Source organism: Vulpes vulpes, chromosome 1 (assembly GCF_048418805.1).
Source record: "Vulpes vulpes isolate BD-2025 chromosome 1, VulVul3, whole genome shotgun sequence".
NCBI classification, from domain to species: domain Eukaryota; kingdom Metazoa; phylum Chordata; class Mammalia; order Carnivora; family Canidae; genus Vulpes; species Vulpes vulpes.
In genome coordinates, this window is record NC_132780.1 from 91789788 (window position 1) to 91805649 (window position 15862).

Genomic DNA, 15862 nt, shown 5'->3' on the forward strand with positions numbered 1-15862 from the left:
GGCCAATATGAATCATCAGAGCCACAAGTCTATTGAAAGAGCCTATGTGAGCTTAGATTGCGCGTGTGGAATTGGACCACTTGTAGTCCAGAGGCAGGTGGCATTCCACTCCAGCTGCAGATGTCAGACATTCTTGCAGACAGTTCTCAGTTCTGGGGATTACACTTCAAGAGGAAAGGCAATGAACCAAAGAACATCTGGAAGAGGGAATGGAGAAGGTAGAAAAACTAGAAACGACCCAATGAAGAGGTGCTAAACAAAAGGAAAACTTGTGCTTAAAGAAGGAAAGTCTGGCTAAGAAGGCTAAAGCTGTCTTCGAAATTGTTAAGAAGAGATTAGACTTACCCCCGTGGCTCTGCTTCCCTATAGTCTTCTAGTGGGAGTATCGAAGGCGCAGATTCCAGCTCAGCATGACTTCACTTCTACTAGTCAGGACCAGCTCTCCAGGGGAGGACAGTTTCGCAGGACAGGAGAACCTATTTGCAGAGGCTTTTGTGCAGAAATCCAGCATCCCTGTACCTGGGAGTGTCATCCAGGGGATTCCCAGACAGTGTAAAGGATTGCATCAGACAACTCCAAGGTTCTGATATTCATTTCCCAGTGCTTTTCATCTGCCAGCGCCTAACAATCTTGGGGGAAATATGTTTCTGAGACTTCAGTCTTAATTAGGGTAAGGTTTTGATACAGTTCTTCAGGAATACAAGGGTTTCATGAGCCATGAATAACTGTATTTTTCAACTACTCCCATTGCCAGAAGTTGTCTATCTCCCACTAAATTAAGCCAATCATTTTTTCTCCCAAAATTGTCATCTGTGCTCTACCAGTGCTTAGTATGTGCTTTGTCAACCCACTGGGGATGTCAGGTTGAATGCAACTAGTTTGGTCTCACCAAGCAATAACTGCAGTGAAGGTATTCGATGCAATGAAATTTCAGAACTGCTTATGATCAAGTGATTTGTTAATTCTAATTTCTAAAAGTCCTTCTCCATTGCCGACTATTTTTCCAAATGTGAGTGGAAAGGGAGATTATTTCAGGAAGCCATGACCACTTGCTTTTATGTGTTTATCTGAAATCTTTCTTTGGAGAGCTGCTCGGAGCCCAGTGAACAGGCCACGCGTGACAGACATTAATGGAGGCAGGGCCTCAGGGAGCAAGTGTGCTTTCAGGGCTAGTCGATTGTTTCCACAGTGCTCTCCGGGGCTGAGAAAATAAGCAATTGGAGAGCAGGGACCTTATCTTATACATCTTTGTTTCCCTCCCAGCTCCCAGCACAGCCCCTGGTGCATAGTAGGCAGACAATATGTTTACTGCCGGAATGAATGAATTAGTGAATTTGAATAAATGAATGGATGGATGATGGTGGACAGATGGTACCTGAGGGGGAATCTGCTGTATGCTTTAAGTTAAGCATGTCAGGGTTCAGCTCCAGTTCCTAAGCTAAATTTCTGTCCCTCATCAGACCAGCTCCTCTCTGTGGAGCCTCATGATCATGGTGCCTGTGGGTACAGTGTATTCTGGGGGAGATGAGAGGTGCCTGATATGAGAGATGATATCAGAGATTAGTTAACCGTATGGGCTTTGTCCCAAGGGAGGTGTGTGAAATGAATCAGATTAAACAAAATTGATAATGTGAATGCTTAATCAAACAGACAAAGGTAGTCTGCGCAGCTAATTAGGGGCAAATAGAGCGTCCCTCTTGTACCTCATTTAACTGACAAATTGTGCAGACAGTTTTAATGGGAGTCTGTTTAGCAAAGAGAAGGCTGTATAGTTGACAGCTTGGCAAAATGTGGTTTCTGTAACACCACATGATGCTTATGGAAATTAGCCTGGTGCAGCTGAGCTCTGAGCAGTCCTGGGCTGTGCAAATCACAGCAAAACGGACCTTTCACAGACCACTGGCCGTCAAACTCTTAAAGGCAAAGGACTCACTTTTAGTATTTTGAAAGCTCAAGGCGTTTGGAGTCTGAACATTGAATGAAATCTAGTATTACCAAACCCAATGCAGAAGTTGAAAAGCCATCTGAGAGTCTTCCTCATCAGAAAAGTGGAATCACCGTTCAGACTGATGAGAAGCTATGGCCTTTTGCAGCTAGAAGCACTGACTCCAATGGAGCAAGGCGATTTGGGGGAGAACAGAGCGACCCAAGGCTAAAGATAATTTGGTTTCCTGAACTTCCAAAGGTTTAGGTAAATTTGTGGACTCTCCTAGCATGCTCATCACGCTCTAACCCACTTCTTGGCTTCTCATCTTTTCACTTCCATTTTGCCTTCCAAACCTCAGTAGGCCCTGTCCCTTCTCCTTTTCCAAATTAAGCAGCTTCCTCCTCTGATATTTTCATGTCTTTGGACTAGCCACATTGTTGGAGACTCTGAGGGAATTTCTGGGAGGAAGTGTTGTTTTAGGAGTAGAGAGCATAGTCAGCTTGCACTGGTTTCCCAGGTGTATGGGGAATAGAACTTTCCGGGGCCTGTCCAGAAGAAGTCAAACTGGAGTCCCCACTGGCCACACCCATGATGAACAGCACCATTTCCTGCTCTGTTGAGAATTAGGGGAAGAATAAAACCAGGGCTGCTGTTGAGACTGGGGACTCTCAGGGACTGGCCTGTGAGACTGGCTTCCCTGGGTTCTGTGTGCAGTGCTCAGTTGCATGGAGGTAGGCATGCGGGGGATGAATGGAGTCATGAGGCTGGCCTTCACCTGTGTGCCAGTCCCAGGACATCACTGTCTGAACACTGTAACTGGAACTTGAGGTTGGATTCACGTTGTGGGGATGAGCTCCCCCTCCTTGGGTACCCATGCGTGGCTCACAGTTTCCACCCCACTAAAGGGAATAAGGCCACGCATGAAGAGTATTCATTTAATGAAGTGATTTTTGTGAATCACTCCACCAGTCAGACACGGTTCCTTCCGGAAAATGAACAGTTTTGCATAAAACGGTCCATTAGTGTCAATGGAGAGGGTCTGACCTCCTTCGGCTCCTCTGTATGCCTAGTCAAGTGGAACTACCAGGTTGTGCTAGGACTGGAAGACCATGTCTCTACTCTAGAGATTTGACTCTACATTAGTATGCACCAAATGCAAAAATCAAGAGTTACTCCACTTTCAACTTGCAAAGTGTAATTTTAGCAAAGTTGGATAAGTAAACACTTGAACATACCCAGGTATATATGATTTTTTTAAAGATAACTATGGCAAATAATCTATTGATTAACTTAAAATATTTTAAACCAGCAGAATGACTGCATTTTCATCACACCAAAGCTACACAGGCACTCAAAACTGTGTTGGTGTTAACACAAATCATATATTTTCTTTACTTTTTGCTCTCAATTTTGGCCTTTGCTTTTTTGAGCAATGAATCAGTAGCAGCAAGTGACAATCTGGCAAAACACATTTGCTGGAAAAATGGGTAGTGTGATTTGGAGTCACTGTGAAAATAACTCCTGGGTCTTTTTTATTTTTATTACATTTAATTTTACTGAATTAATTATTTACTTTTAACAGAAGGAAAAATTGGGTAATGAAAGAAATTTATTAAAGAAAAAAAAAGAGATTCTGTAAAGCAAAAAATAACCAATAATATGTCAAAAATTAGCATTATCTTCTACTTTTGGTAAATTGCCCATGACCAGAACCTGTTTATATATATGAAAGCTTGCAAAATATTCTGATTCTTGGATTTTAACTTTGTACTGGGATCATCAATTTTATATGATGGATGAATACTATTCCAAAAAGACATAAATATAACTGTTTCTGTACAGACAAACCAATTTTTAAGCAGTGGTTTTCAATTTTAAAGAAACACAATGGAAATAAAATTTTATATTTTGATTCCAATATTTTCGTATCATTTACATAATTCTGCAGATCAGTTGTACATTTTGATTTACTCATGTTAACAGCAAAAACTCCTTTTTTAGGTAGTTTCTCTTCGAAGGAAATGATCCATTAGTATATAATTCAGAAACAATGGAAAGACGATTGTGATTGAAGGAAGACTTTGGAACCTATGTTGTCCACATTAATGGTCCAGGATTGCACGCTTCAGCTTTGACTTGGACCAGCCAGGATTTGTGTTCTAGCTCGCTCAGGGGACAACTTCGTTTTAAGACAGATTTTTTTCATTCCATTCCCTTTGGTTAGCTGCCTACAGGGTATCTCTTCGTTAAATCAACAGCATTCAAAGTGAAGTGGAGGAGTTAATTACTGGGGAAATGTTGTTTGCACACAACTGATCAACGTTCAGACCTCTCCAAATCCAGTTAGGGCCCAGATAATTAGGTTCCACAGTTCTGAGAACAAGTGCTTTACCTCTGAGGTTACTTGACCCTCGTAGGTAGAGCTAGTTATTGGAGGTAAGGGTGTCTCTGAGCCCTGAAGAAAGGGTTGGGGAGACAGGGGAGAGTAAGGGGAAGCGGGGAGAGAATGAAGGATCACCAAGGTCAGGCCAATAGTCCAGAGTTAAAGGGGCTCTGGGCAGCAGGAGACTAGGACTGGATTAATAAAACAAGCAAAGGGTGGACTGTTTGTTGCCTTAAATCAACATTGCATTTTTCATTCTGGATACTGATGTTGATGGAAAAAAAATATAATAATACTGTTTGTATGTTGCCTTAAATCAACATTGCAATTTTCTTTCTGGGCACTGATGCTGATGGAAAAGAATATATACTTATTTGATAATTCAAATTCAAAGGCAAACTTTTCCCTCTATCATTCCACAACTGTTTGATTTCACCCCCCTTTACATTTACTGGAGTGATTCTGGCTACATAAAGCAGACCTTTGTTTACAATATTAAGCACCTGGTAATTTGTTGCTCCTAACCTCTTTGATGTTAATTCCAAGTCTATCTTTTTCCTCTCTAGACCTTAGGTCCATGTCTGCGTGATGGCAAGATACTTAGATGGCAGACCAGGAATTCGAGTATCTGTCACACAAGATTAATTGACAGTGTTACTTTCTCTAAGTGACATGTGAACTTAAGTTGTTTTTTTGTTTTTAAGATTTTATTTATTTATTCATGAAAGACACACATAGAGAGAGACAGAGATACATGCAGAGGGAGAAGCAGGCTCCTCACAAGGAGCCTGACATGGGACTCCATCCCAGGCCTCCAGGATCACACTCCAGGCTGAAGGCGGTGCTAAACTGCTGAGCCACCCAGGCTGTCCCAGAATTTAAGTTATTTGTAACAACATTTAGCCACGATGTTGGTATGTAATTAGTTAGGAATTATACATTCTATTGAATGAGTGATATAGCAAGTTATTCTATTTAACTATTTAATTTCCAAATTCTGAATTATTAACTGATACCACTTTTAAAGACATCAAAACAAGCCTATGCTTCTAAAAGGGTTTCTTGGGATCCCTGGGTGGCTCAGCAGTTTAGTGCCTGCCTTTGGCCCAGGGCATGATTCTAGAGTCCCGGGTTTGAATCCCACATCAGGCTCCTTGCATGGAGCCTGCTTTTTCCTCTGCCTGTGTCTCTGCTTCTCTTTCTCTCTGCGTCTCTTATGAATAAATAAATAAAATCTTTAAAAAATAATAAAATAAAAAAATAAAAAGTTTTCTTGAGCCTTTTAAATAAGCCAATTTTTAAATGATTACTATGATCACACACTATATATATATATAGAGAGAGAAAGAGCTACCTCAACATACCTTCATATCTCTGTTTGATGAAATGTTCCAAACTGCATCTGTAGAACTCATTTAATGACAAAATTAGCATTCATTTTGGAGAAAAAGGTATTCAGTTATCATTAGGATTCTGTAAATCTTACAACTATTTGCATTTTTTTCAATTTTTGCAGTCAGAACATGATTACTCCTAATAAATTTGCAAAACTCGTGTAAAAATTTTTAAAGGGCCACATGATTCAGTCGTCAGCTCTGATGCTAACGAGTTCCATCAAACAGTATAACTGCTCTTCTAGGGTCTTGAACCTTCTTCCACCATCTGAAGCGACAAGCCGTCCTGCCACCTGGATGGCCTCCAACGATTTCTTGTGCATCACTGCTTGCGAGGGAGATTGAAGAGGGGAGAATGAAAAGCATCTGGAAAGCCAGAAAATTCTCTTTATTAAATAGCAAGAATAAATAAAGCAAATTTTCAAATTCATTCTGATCCTTTTTTTTTTCCTTCTAACTTCCAGAGGCTGCATCTCTCTGCCATCAGCAAATCTGAAGTTTTCCCGGACGGTTTCACCAGCAAGACCCAACGGAAGTGGGAGTGGGCAGCCGGTCACTGTCTACACAGCGCTGCTTGAGTTAATTGATAAACCTCTCCTTTTTATTATTGGTGCTAGCCTTCTGTCTACAGCCTCACAACCTATTGCCCCTGCAAGGCATTGAGATTTCCTTGTGGAATTCTAGCAGATATTGGAAATTATGGTGGCAAATTAGTAGGGGCCACAAACCAGAAGTGACAGTTCCAGTACCCTGATGGGGGGAATGTAGCAATCCCTTGCCCATAGCAATTGGCCAGGCTTATCATATGGACTAATCACAACAGATCTGGGGAAATAATGGGCACCAGATGTTATCGCTTTGTAGGCTTGGGCTCTCCAGAGATTACAGCCATGACAGGAAAGCTCCCTGAAAACAGGAACACGATTCTGTCACTTATTAATCAAACCGGGAGGCTGGGTGTGATCATCTACTCCTTCCTCAGCACCACGGTTTCTTTCTGCTACGTTGATGAATGGGGAAAACAGTTGGGGGAGGTGCTGGAGGGGCTCCAGAAACAGAGACGGAGACAGAGACAGGAGGCAGGAGGCAGAGGAGAGAATCCGGACGTGTCTATCACATGCATACACACACCATTCAATGTCATCTTTAAGCCTGGTTCCTGGAATTTAATTTCTTTTTTTGACACAATTGTATTCGGTATTGACATATCAGGAAAAACTTTCTTAATTAGATCTTTTATTTTTCTCCCATTTTATTTATTCTAATTACTCTCAACTTTAAGAAGCTTATATATTTTTAATACATTTATGTGGCAAAAAGGAAAAATAAAAAAGAAGGGAACCTTAGTGATGAACCAAATTCTCATTTCTATTGGCTTTCCTGAGACTTCTGTGTAGACATTTTGAGGTACAATAAACTTAGTTCATTAGAACTGTTAGGATTCCAGGCATGCTCCTCCAAAATGTGGCGTGTTGGCAGAACGAATATTTTAAACTGAGGGAGTCTGAGAAACAACAGAAGCTAGAGGTGTCTCTACTCTTCCCCATTCTTGCCCCTGAAGCAGGTATATGGTCCTCCTATGAGAGGTACCTTCCCTGTACCCTGAGGAAAAGCATCCTTATCTCCAAGACAGAGGGACCCTATCTCCAAGACAAGGAGTCCAAACAAACAGGTCTTGCTAGGCTTCCTCATTTACTACTACACTTACCTCTTGCTCCTTGACCTGTTGCATTCCTCCATGACTGTCCCCTCTTCATCATACCAAATAAAAACACTCAGATTTAACCATTTCTTTGGGTCTTCATTTCCTGATGAAGGCTCTCGTGTCACATAAAACATGTTAAGTAAATTTGGATGATTTTCTTCCGTTAATCTAAGTCAATTTAATTTTCAGACCCAGCCATAGACCCTAAAATGGTGAAGGAGAACTTTTTTCCTCCCCCCTGGAACTAAACCCACCCTTCTTTCCCAAGCCCTCCTAGCTCTGCCTTATCACACTTGTGATCCTACTGTGGCCGTGAGCATTCTCTGAGGTCTGAGGTCATCTTGTACCTCTGTCTCTTTCTCAGCCCTGATGTTCAGCCTCTCTCCAGAAGTCTTTTTCTTTCCCTGTCTCTGTCTCTCCTGTCACCTTCTTTTCCTTCTCACTGCCACTGGCCTGGTTCAGCTTCACATCATCTCACTTCTAGAGTATTACTCTAATCTCCAGAATGCCTTCATTTGCCCTCCCCATCCAGCCCATTATCTGACCTCAGCAGCTTTGCATCCCTCCCTACATCCTAAACTCCAACCTGGCCTATTCCTTGAAGTTCCTACCTCATGGTGCCCTTTCAAGTGCTGTCCTGCATTTGGCTGGGTTGAAAGCAGTGGAGGACAAGACAGGAGGTAGGGAAGCAGCTTGGACACCTTTGGAAATCTTTGGGAAAGAGAAAAACAGGCCCTGAACTAAAATATTGGTAGTCAAAACAAATAGAAAAGAATGGGACTGTGGAGATGAGCCAGTTCTAATATTCTTTAAGTTACCGCAATAGCTCTCTGGGTGTGAAGTGGACACCCGCTGTTGGCTGATGGCAACAACATCAATAATGCTAACACCTGACACTTTCCGGTTTCCTATGGTCAGAACACTGCCTGAAGAGCTCTGCATATCTCTCCTTTAATCCTTAACACAACCTTATGAGGTAGATACAATGATTATTGCTACCTTTGAAAACACTTTTTATGGAAGCTTTTTAAGCTTTTCATCATGGACAACTTAAAGTAATGAGAATAGTATTATAAACTTACATATACCTACAACCCAACTCAACAACTGCCCATTTATGGCCCATTCTTGTTTACCTGTTTACTGCCAGTGTATCCCCAATTTCTGAATCAAATCTTAGGTATCATATCATTTTATCTATCCTAGCTCCACTTTAAAGAGGAGGAAACCATGGCACATGGAGGCTAAGTAACTTGTCCAAGGTAGCATAGCAAGGAAGTCATACAGCTCAGATTTAAACCTAGGGTTTGCCACTGGTTGTCTTCCAAAATATTCTTATGCTGATGCTCTAATTGGCAATCCTCCAACAGTTTAGATTGCACTAATGGCCTCTATATACTGTAGATCCATGTGGACCAAGCCAGGGATTTCCCCACCAGCCAGTCACCACTGAAAAAGAGAATAACTTCTGTAGGTCTATGCTAGAGCTTTTGGAGTTTACAAAACAAGAACAACTTTGAGGTTCTCCTTCTCCCCCATGCCACATCCTTTCTGTGTCCTTTCATCTTCTACAAAGAGGCATGGGTTTCAAAACCAGACCACAAGAGCCCCAAGAAGTCTCTCTCAAATTGTCAACATCTTCCTTGTCCGGTGGCCTAATTAGGCAATGGCTTTCTACCCAGGTATTCTGGTTCTTTCAGACACACAATATATTGTCACATATGGTTTCATTTACTTCTCAGCAACTTAGAGCTAGAAAGAAATTAAAGATATTCTCAACCAATATTTCTGGTCTGTAAGTGTTTGCAGCCAAGGTTATTTAAAGATAATAAATACTTATAAATAGGAGCCTCACAATATTTGGGTTTGTGATTATTTGAAATAGTGCTTGGGATAAAGTTTAACCTATATTTTCCCTAAGAGATATGTTTGCCACAGGCATTAATAGTGTGAGCAAAACTGAAGGGCGCATTTTTTCAGTTGATGATGGAAGTAAACGGTTCTCAAACCACTTTAGCAGAAATGCTCATTTATATACCGCTCATGTGTCACGATTAGACTTTATCCGTTGCTAACATGTTGGCCTCCAGTCAATAACACTAGTCTCCTAGGGACCGCCAGTAAAGAAGATACTTATTCTGTTACTGTGTGTACTTGGCAAAAGTTTGTTCCTTCAGAAGTGGTTTATAATTCACTCTTCCCGAATTTAGCCAGGACTTTCCAGAAAGTGAATTCTCGTGAGTGAGGCTGTCTGTGAACGTAATGGCGTCAGTGCAGACAGTGGCCCATCGTTCAGGCTGCCCCAATAGCTGATCAGTCCCCCACCAGGCCTCCTGGATAGACAAGAGAATCCTGAGTGGCTAATCCTCTACCCCTATTGTTTCCCAAGGTGGCTTTTAAATTAGCAAAATCCTTTCTTAGCTTCCTTGCCCTTTTTATTCTATAGTGTTCCTGGTTTTTATTTCTAAAGTCACACTTGCTTTGAAATCCTTGCAAATATGATGATGAGAGATGAAGAAGAAATCAGGAAGGAAAACAGTCTTGTGCGAGAGGGAATAAAGGGTAAGGAGAGGACGTGGAAGAGCAGTGGGTAGTGAACAAGCAAGGGAAGGAATGAGGCATGGAAGGAGGGAGGGAGAAATGCACAAAGCAGGGCAGCTTGAGGTGAGCACAGAGAGGAAATAGAAGAAAAGTAAAGGAGAGATGTTTCAAGAAGCTCCTATCAACCTGACAGGATGGGTCTACCTTTTTTACATTTCCTGAAAGCAACTTTATTTTTTTTTTCAACAGAGTCATTACCAGTTGTATGGCTTCCCTCCATCTATCTTTATTCCTACAATTCAAGAGTCAGAAAAGAACATCATTTTCACATTAGCAACTCATTAAATGCCTCCATGTTTGTAGCTGAAGCACTGCTGGATCTGAATGCATTGTTTTTGCACATCTGAATGCCCACTTGGAGGCTTTGTCAGCCAGGGGATCTAGGCTGGAACCCTTCTGTCATGCATATGGGTAAGTGGGTGGGGTGGGACTGTGTCGGAGTCATCCATCATCCTCCATCAATGTCACCACCACCTGCAGGGACCCAGCCAATGGTCAGTCAGTCACTCAGGCCTGACAGCTGGCCATCAGTTCCCCGGTGGGGCTATGTTCTGGGTTCTCAAGGTATTAGCCACAGACTCTTCTCTGCTCAGACCTGTAAGCTCTAGGAAGCTCTCCACCTTTCGAATTACCAAAGATATTCATGGTTTTGCTCACCTTCATGACAACTGGTCAGAGTCAGGCCAGTTAAAGGTGAGATATGCTCTGTATTTACCTAAAAATGCTGGGTCATTACTTAAAATCAAATATTAGGCAGTTCAAGCAAACATGGCAGGGACTTTTATGCATGGCAAAACCAGACTTTTTTATATCTTTATTTTAGTGTTGACACTGTAATATCAAGCAAATCCATACTAAATGCTTTCGGTTAGCTAATTAGATAAGGTACTAATGAGCTAAAGCTATCTCTTCATCATTAACCCTCTTTCTCTGAACCCTTTTTAAAAATGAGGGCTAGAAATTATACCTCAATGTGAGATGAAGTTTACAATCTAAATATACAGTGCCATGGTTTTTTGCATATGTACACATCACTATAACCCCACATGTAGATCGCAATATGGATGATATGCCCCTTTTTCAATGACATATCTCATAATATCTCAGATTACAGTATTGGACAGTAAACACTTAAAAGACAGGGTAGGGTCCTCATCTTTTTCCTAACATGTAGTTCTCACAAGTTATCTTGCTCATAGTAGGGTCTTCATTTCTTTTTAAAATAATGGTAGATTCTCTACATAATTTTTAAGGCAGAATAGGTCTTTAAAATCTCAAATACATTCTAGGAACCTTAACAAACAAGAGATCAAGGCTAGAAGAAAATATAAGAGAATGAAAAGAACAAAAAAAAAAGCTCACCCACTTCCCAGTTGCCAACACTGAAATTCATTCAACAAACGTTTTTGGAACAAGTTCTAAATTCTTGGAATAACTGGTAAGCAAAATTCTGCCCTTGGAGAGTTTATATTCTGAAGAGGAAGTGACTCTCTAGTCTTAGAAAGAGTACAAGGATTCATATGAGAGATTCTTACAAAAAAAACCGAAAGATTCTGAACCTGTTTGAATTCTATTTTAGCAACATTTAGATGGAGTCTGATTTATCATGGCTCTTTTATTCCACAGAGAGGTAAGTGCAAAATGTACTGCTAGCCCAACACTGAAGGGAAAGCAGATGGGAGAAATCTGCACATTTATTTTAATTCAATATATGAACAGTTTGGACATGGCATGTCAAGACTTAGTCCCAGAATATAGACTTAACACAAAATTTAAAATCATTGCCAATATCAGGGTGAAACATGTCATGGTAGCCATAAGGGGAATTCAACTGAATGCTGATGTCTCTATTAATTGATGTCCTTATTAATTGATGGGTCCATATCTGCTCTCTGCTTTTATTTCTTCTGCCTTGATCTTAACTCAGCTCTTTAAATCTGTATTTATTGTTATATATATGCCTCATGCAGAATCAAGCCACCCTACTTTTTTAAGTCAATCCTGAAAGGCTAAAACATATATAGCAGCCTTCACTCCAGAGTCCACAGGAATATGAAGTTACACTCACTAGACCAAATTTTACTGATTTGTCTGCGTCTGAGACTCTTTCAACACCAATCAGGCAATCCGGGTTCCTAAAAGTGAGGCCCAGTTGTCCCCAAGTAACGTCACTGTCAATTTTTGGGTTGGTCCAACCTTTAGGTGGCCTGGGCTTCTCTGTGGAGGTCTCACTCTATGGCCTCACCAGTTTCCCCGCATGTCTGAATACCCTATCCTGAACCCCAACATGCCTGGTTGAGGTCCAGTTCTTGCCTCCATCTTCCCAGTGTCAGCATCCTGCCTTCTCTATGAAGCCGCATCACCTCCCAGCAGAACTGCTGGTGAGATTCAGCTTGTGAATGAGTCATCTGTCTTAGTTTTCCACTGCTGCGCTGGACTAGGCTTTGGATCTCCTAGTAGATACTGAATCATATTGAGCATCTGCACCTAGACATACCCAACTGTCCTCCCCAGGACTACACTCTGATCTGTCTCTACCAGCTTCCTGGCCTTGAGATTGCCAAAGTGCCAACCTGCTTTGAGACTGATTGTACCAAAGTCTTACAAGATCTCATACCTTTTAGTGATTTAATCATGAAACCCAGGACCAAAGGAATAAAACCTCATAAGTCATTGTGTCCAGCACCCATCTTCAAGATGCACTGCTTTTAAATGATCCTAGATGGGAGATATTAAAAATTGCTTGGAAGTCTGTAAAAATTTCAAAGTTTATGCAGAGGGCTAGATATTCCCACACAAGGAGAGAATACATGAGTAGGAAGAAATATTGCTTTTGTGGTAGAACTAAGTGATGCAGAACATTTTCAACATGTAATAGCTTTAACCAAAATTTCATCTAGCCTTTTGGGTTTCTGATTTTGTGTTCACTTTGATTTTACTACAATCACCATACAGACAGAATCAAGTGAATTGAAATGAGACATCACTCAGAAAATCTTAGAACTAAAAGGATGCCCATGACTTGAATTTCCTCTACTATAGTAAGCAGGGCTACTGTTACTTATTATTACTCAGGTTCTGCTCATCCCCTCTAATAATGGGCAGCTCACTACCTCACAAAGCAACAAATTCTGTTAGTGAGGAAAAAAATCTGTCAAGTCATTGTTTTCTTGCTACTAATTGAAATAAACTTTATTTCCTTCATCCAATAATAAAAATAACAAATGTGTTGAGTGCTTACATTCCAAGTATTTTTCTAGATTAGAACTTATGCCCCAAATAGGCATGATCTTCAACCCCAAAGTCTAATGACACAACCCCACAGTCATTAGGTCTTTTGGGAGAATTGTACTCTTTTTTTTTTTTTTTTATAAAGAGTTATTTTATTAGAAGTAATCAAAACTGAAAAAAACTGGAAGAATAAACAGATATTCTCTTTCAACAAAAATTAAATTTGGCTGCCCCAAATAACTAAAGTAACAGTATCCAATACTTAAACTCTCTCTTCAAATATTACCACTACAGGAATACAACCTTTATCCTGGTAACATTATAGAGTATGTCGTTTTTCCCAAGGCATAGTAAGCACAGTTTGCTTAAATTATTCTGATATTACATTTAAAACAATCATCTCTTAAATATTTAAATACCGTTAGAGTGCAACTTCAATTATTTGGAGAAATTTCCATTTCAACTCAATGAAAACATATTTTGCTCTTTTCTGGGTGGGTCACCTCCAGACCTCTTGGAATATTTCATCCTTTTCTACGGAAGTGTATGCGATTCATAAGTTCTCTGAACTTCAGTATTAAGGAGTAGTTATTTATGTTGTCTTTCCATGCTTCATAAATCCTTCTAAATTTGTCATAATAACTTTCTTTTTTCAAATTGAAATCTGACCCAATTTTTTTAAAATAACTGTCTTTTTTCCATATTTCTGTCCAGGAGCCTTTGAATTTTTCCAAATAACTTTCTTCAGATTCTTCCTTCCATATTCCTTCTCCTTTTCTTAAGGCTGTTAATTCGGCTTTAAGTAATTTTTTGTGAATTGTCCAATAGATTTTAGAATCATAATCTAGCCCTTTAACAAGAACAGTTTTGCCAAGGCCTCTTCTCAAAATTTCTTCATTCAGACTCACACTAAAATATCTACCCAGAGTCTGCATACCGCATAGTTGGGTCACGTAGGAAGCAATACAAGCTAAAGTATGTAAGGTGAAGTGCGAGCTCGAGAGCCAGAAAGAGCTAGGCTGCATGCAGCCTCTTCCACTTCATTACCCTGAGTCCCATCTTATTCACTAGAAGATAGCAAAAGATCGCTGAATTCTCCTTTCCAAGAAGTTGAAACCAAAGCAGTTGGGAAGGCTTCAACTCTTCCTGTAACCACAACTTCCCAGTTTCAGTGAGTTCTACTCCTGCCAGCTTAACCAGCAGAACACCACAGGGCTCTTTTTTCCATGAAGATATAATAGGTAAAGTAATGGGAATATGCTCAATTTCTAAACCATCTTCAGTTATTCGGCGTAATCGTCCACGTAGTTTGACATTCTTTCTTATGAATTCTACTGGAATATCTGAAGAACTTGTAAATTTTGATGTTTGTAGCTAAAGTTCTCCAACTGTCACACCACAGAATTTTTGGTTCCCTAATGTTCCAATGTTCTTTTTCTACCTCCTTAGCTTGCTCTTCTCATCAGTAGTCACTATTTTCAAAAAACATAAAATCATCCGGATGCTTCTTAGAAGTAACATTGTTCCAGCTATGGCCATTACGGTGCTGATGTTCCGGACGAGGCGCAGGTGGTCGTCCGCCCACTGCGAGACCCGCGCCACCACGTTGGGCGCCGCTCCGTCCGGGTCCCGAGGCCGCGAGGCGGCAGCCACAGGCGGGCGGCGCGCGGGCCGGGAGAATTGTACTCTTAAGTAAATAATTACAACACATGATAAAAATGATAAAAATCAATGTGAAGAATTTCAAGCATTTTGGGAGAAGCAACTAACTCTGGCTGAAAGATAGAGGATTGGTGGGCAGTTGAAATTTTCAGAGAAGGTGAAAGATAGCCTAAGTCTTAAAGAATGAATAGGAGTTTTGCCAATAGGGAAAGGTATTCAGAACAAACTGGTCCAAAGGAATATCATGCAAAAGTATTTTAGAATGCCTTATGTTAAAGGTCACAGACCACCCAATACAAATCGGCTTGAATCAGAAGATGAGAAGGTCTGTCTCCAGGTATAGGATGATCTAGGGCTCAAGGACTGTTATCAAAAATCTGGCTCCATCCTTCTCTGACTCTCTCAGCTCTGCATTTCTCCATCAGGCTGGATCTGCTCATGGAAGCAAAATGACAAAACAGTTCCAGGCTGTATATCTCCACCCTTCATCATCTAGAGGAATGTGGGAAAATTCTTGGGATTCATTTATGCTTATTTGATCTGATTGGGTTTTGTACTCATCTCTTAATTTACCATGTAGCTGATGGAAAGGAGCTGTGATTTCAGCCAATCAAAAACCATCCCTAAAACTGGAGGTGGGCCAATCCCATCCTAATCACATGGCTAAGAATGAGAGAAAGTTAGGTGTTTCAAAGAGACATCAAAATATTGCCAGAAAGGGATGTGTATGATGGGTAACCAGTTAACAACAACCTCTGTAAAAGGGCTGAAAAGAGCTTTTATGTATGGTTTCATCATATAATTGGAAGATTTATAATTTATATTTGGAGTATAGAAAGCATTTGGAGGTATGGCCACTGATGATATTTAAAAGGAGGTAGGAAGTCTACTGACAAAGGTAGTGCTTCATTAGTTAGAGTAACACCAAATTGCTGGAATAAAGAGCCCCAAAGCTGTAG

The 15862-nt window shown here is 40.6% G+C and overlaps 1 pseudogene; it reads right to left on the minus strand.

Moving 5' to 3' along the window:
* Positions 1-13380: 13380 nt before the first annotated feature.
* LOC112919424 (protein C3orf33-like) lies at positions 13381-14896 on the minus strand (annotated as a pseudogene).
* Positions 14897-15862: the final 966 nt, after the last annotated feature.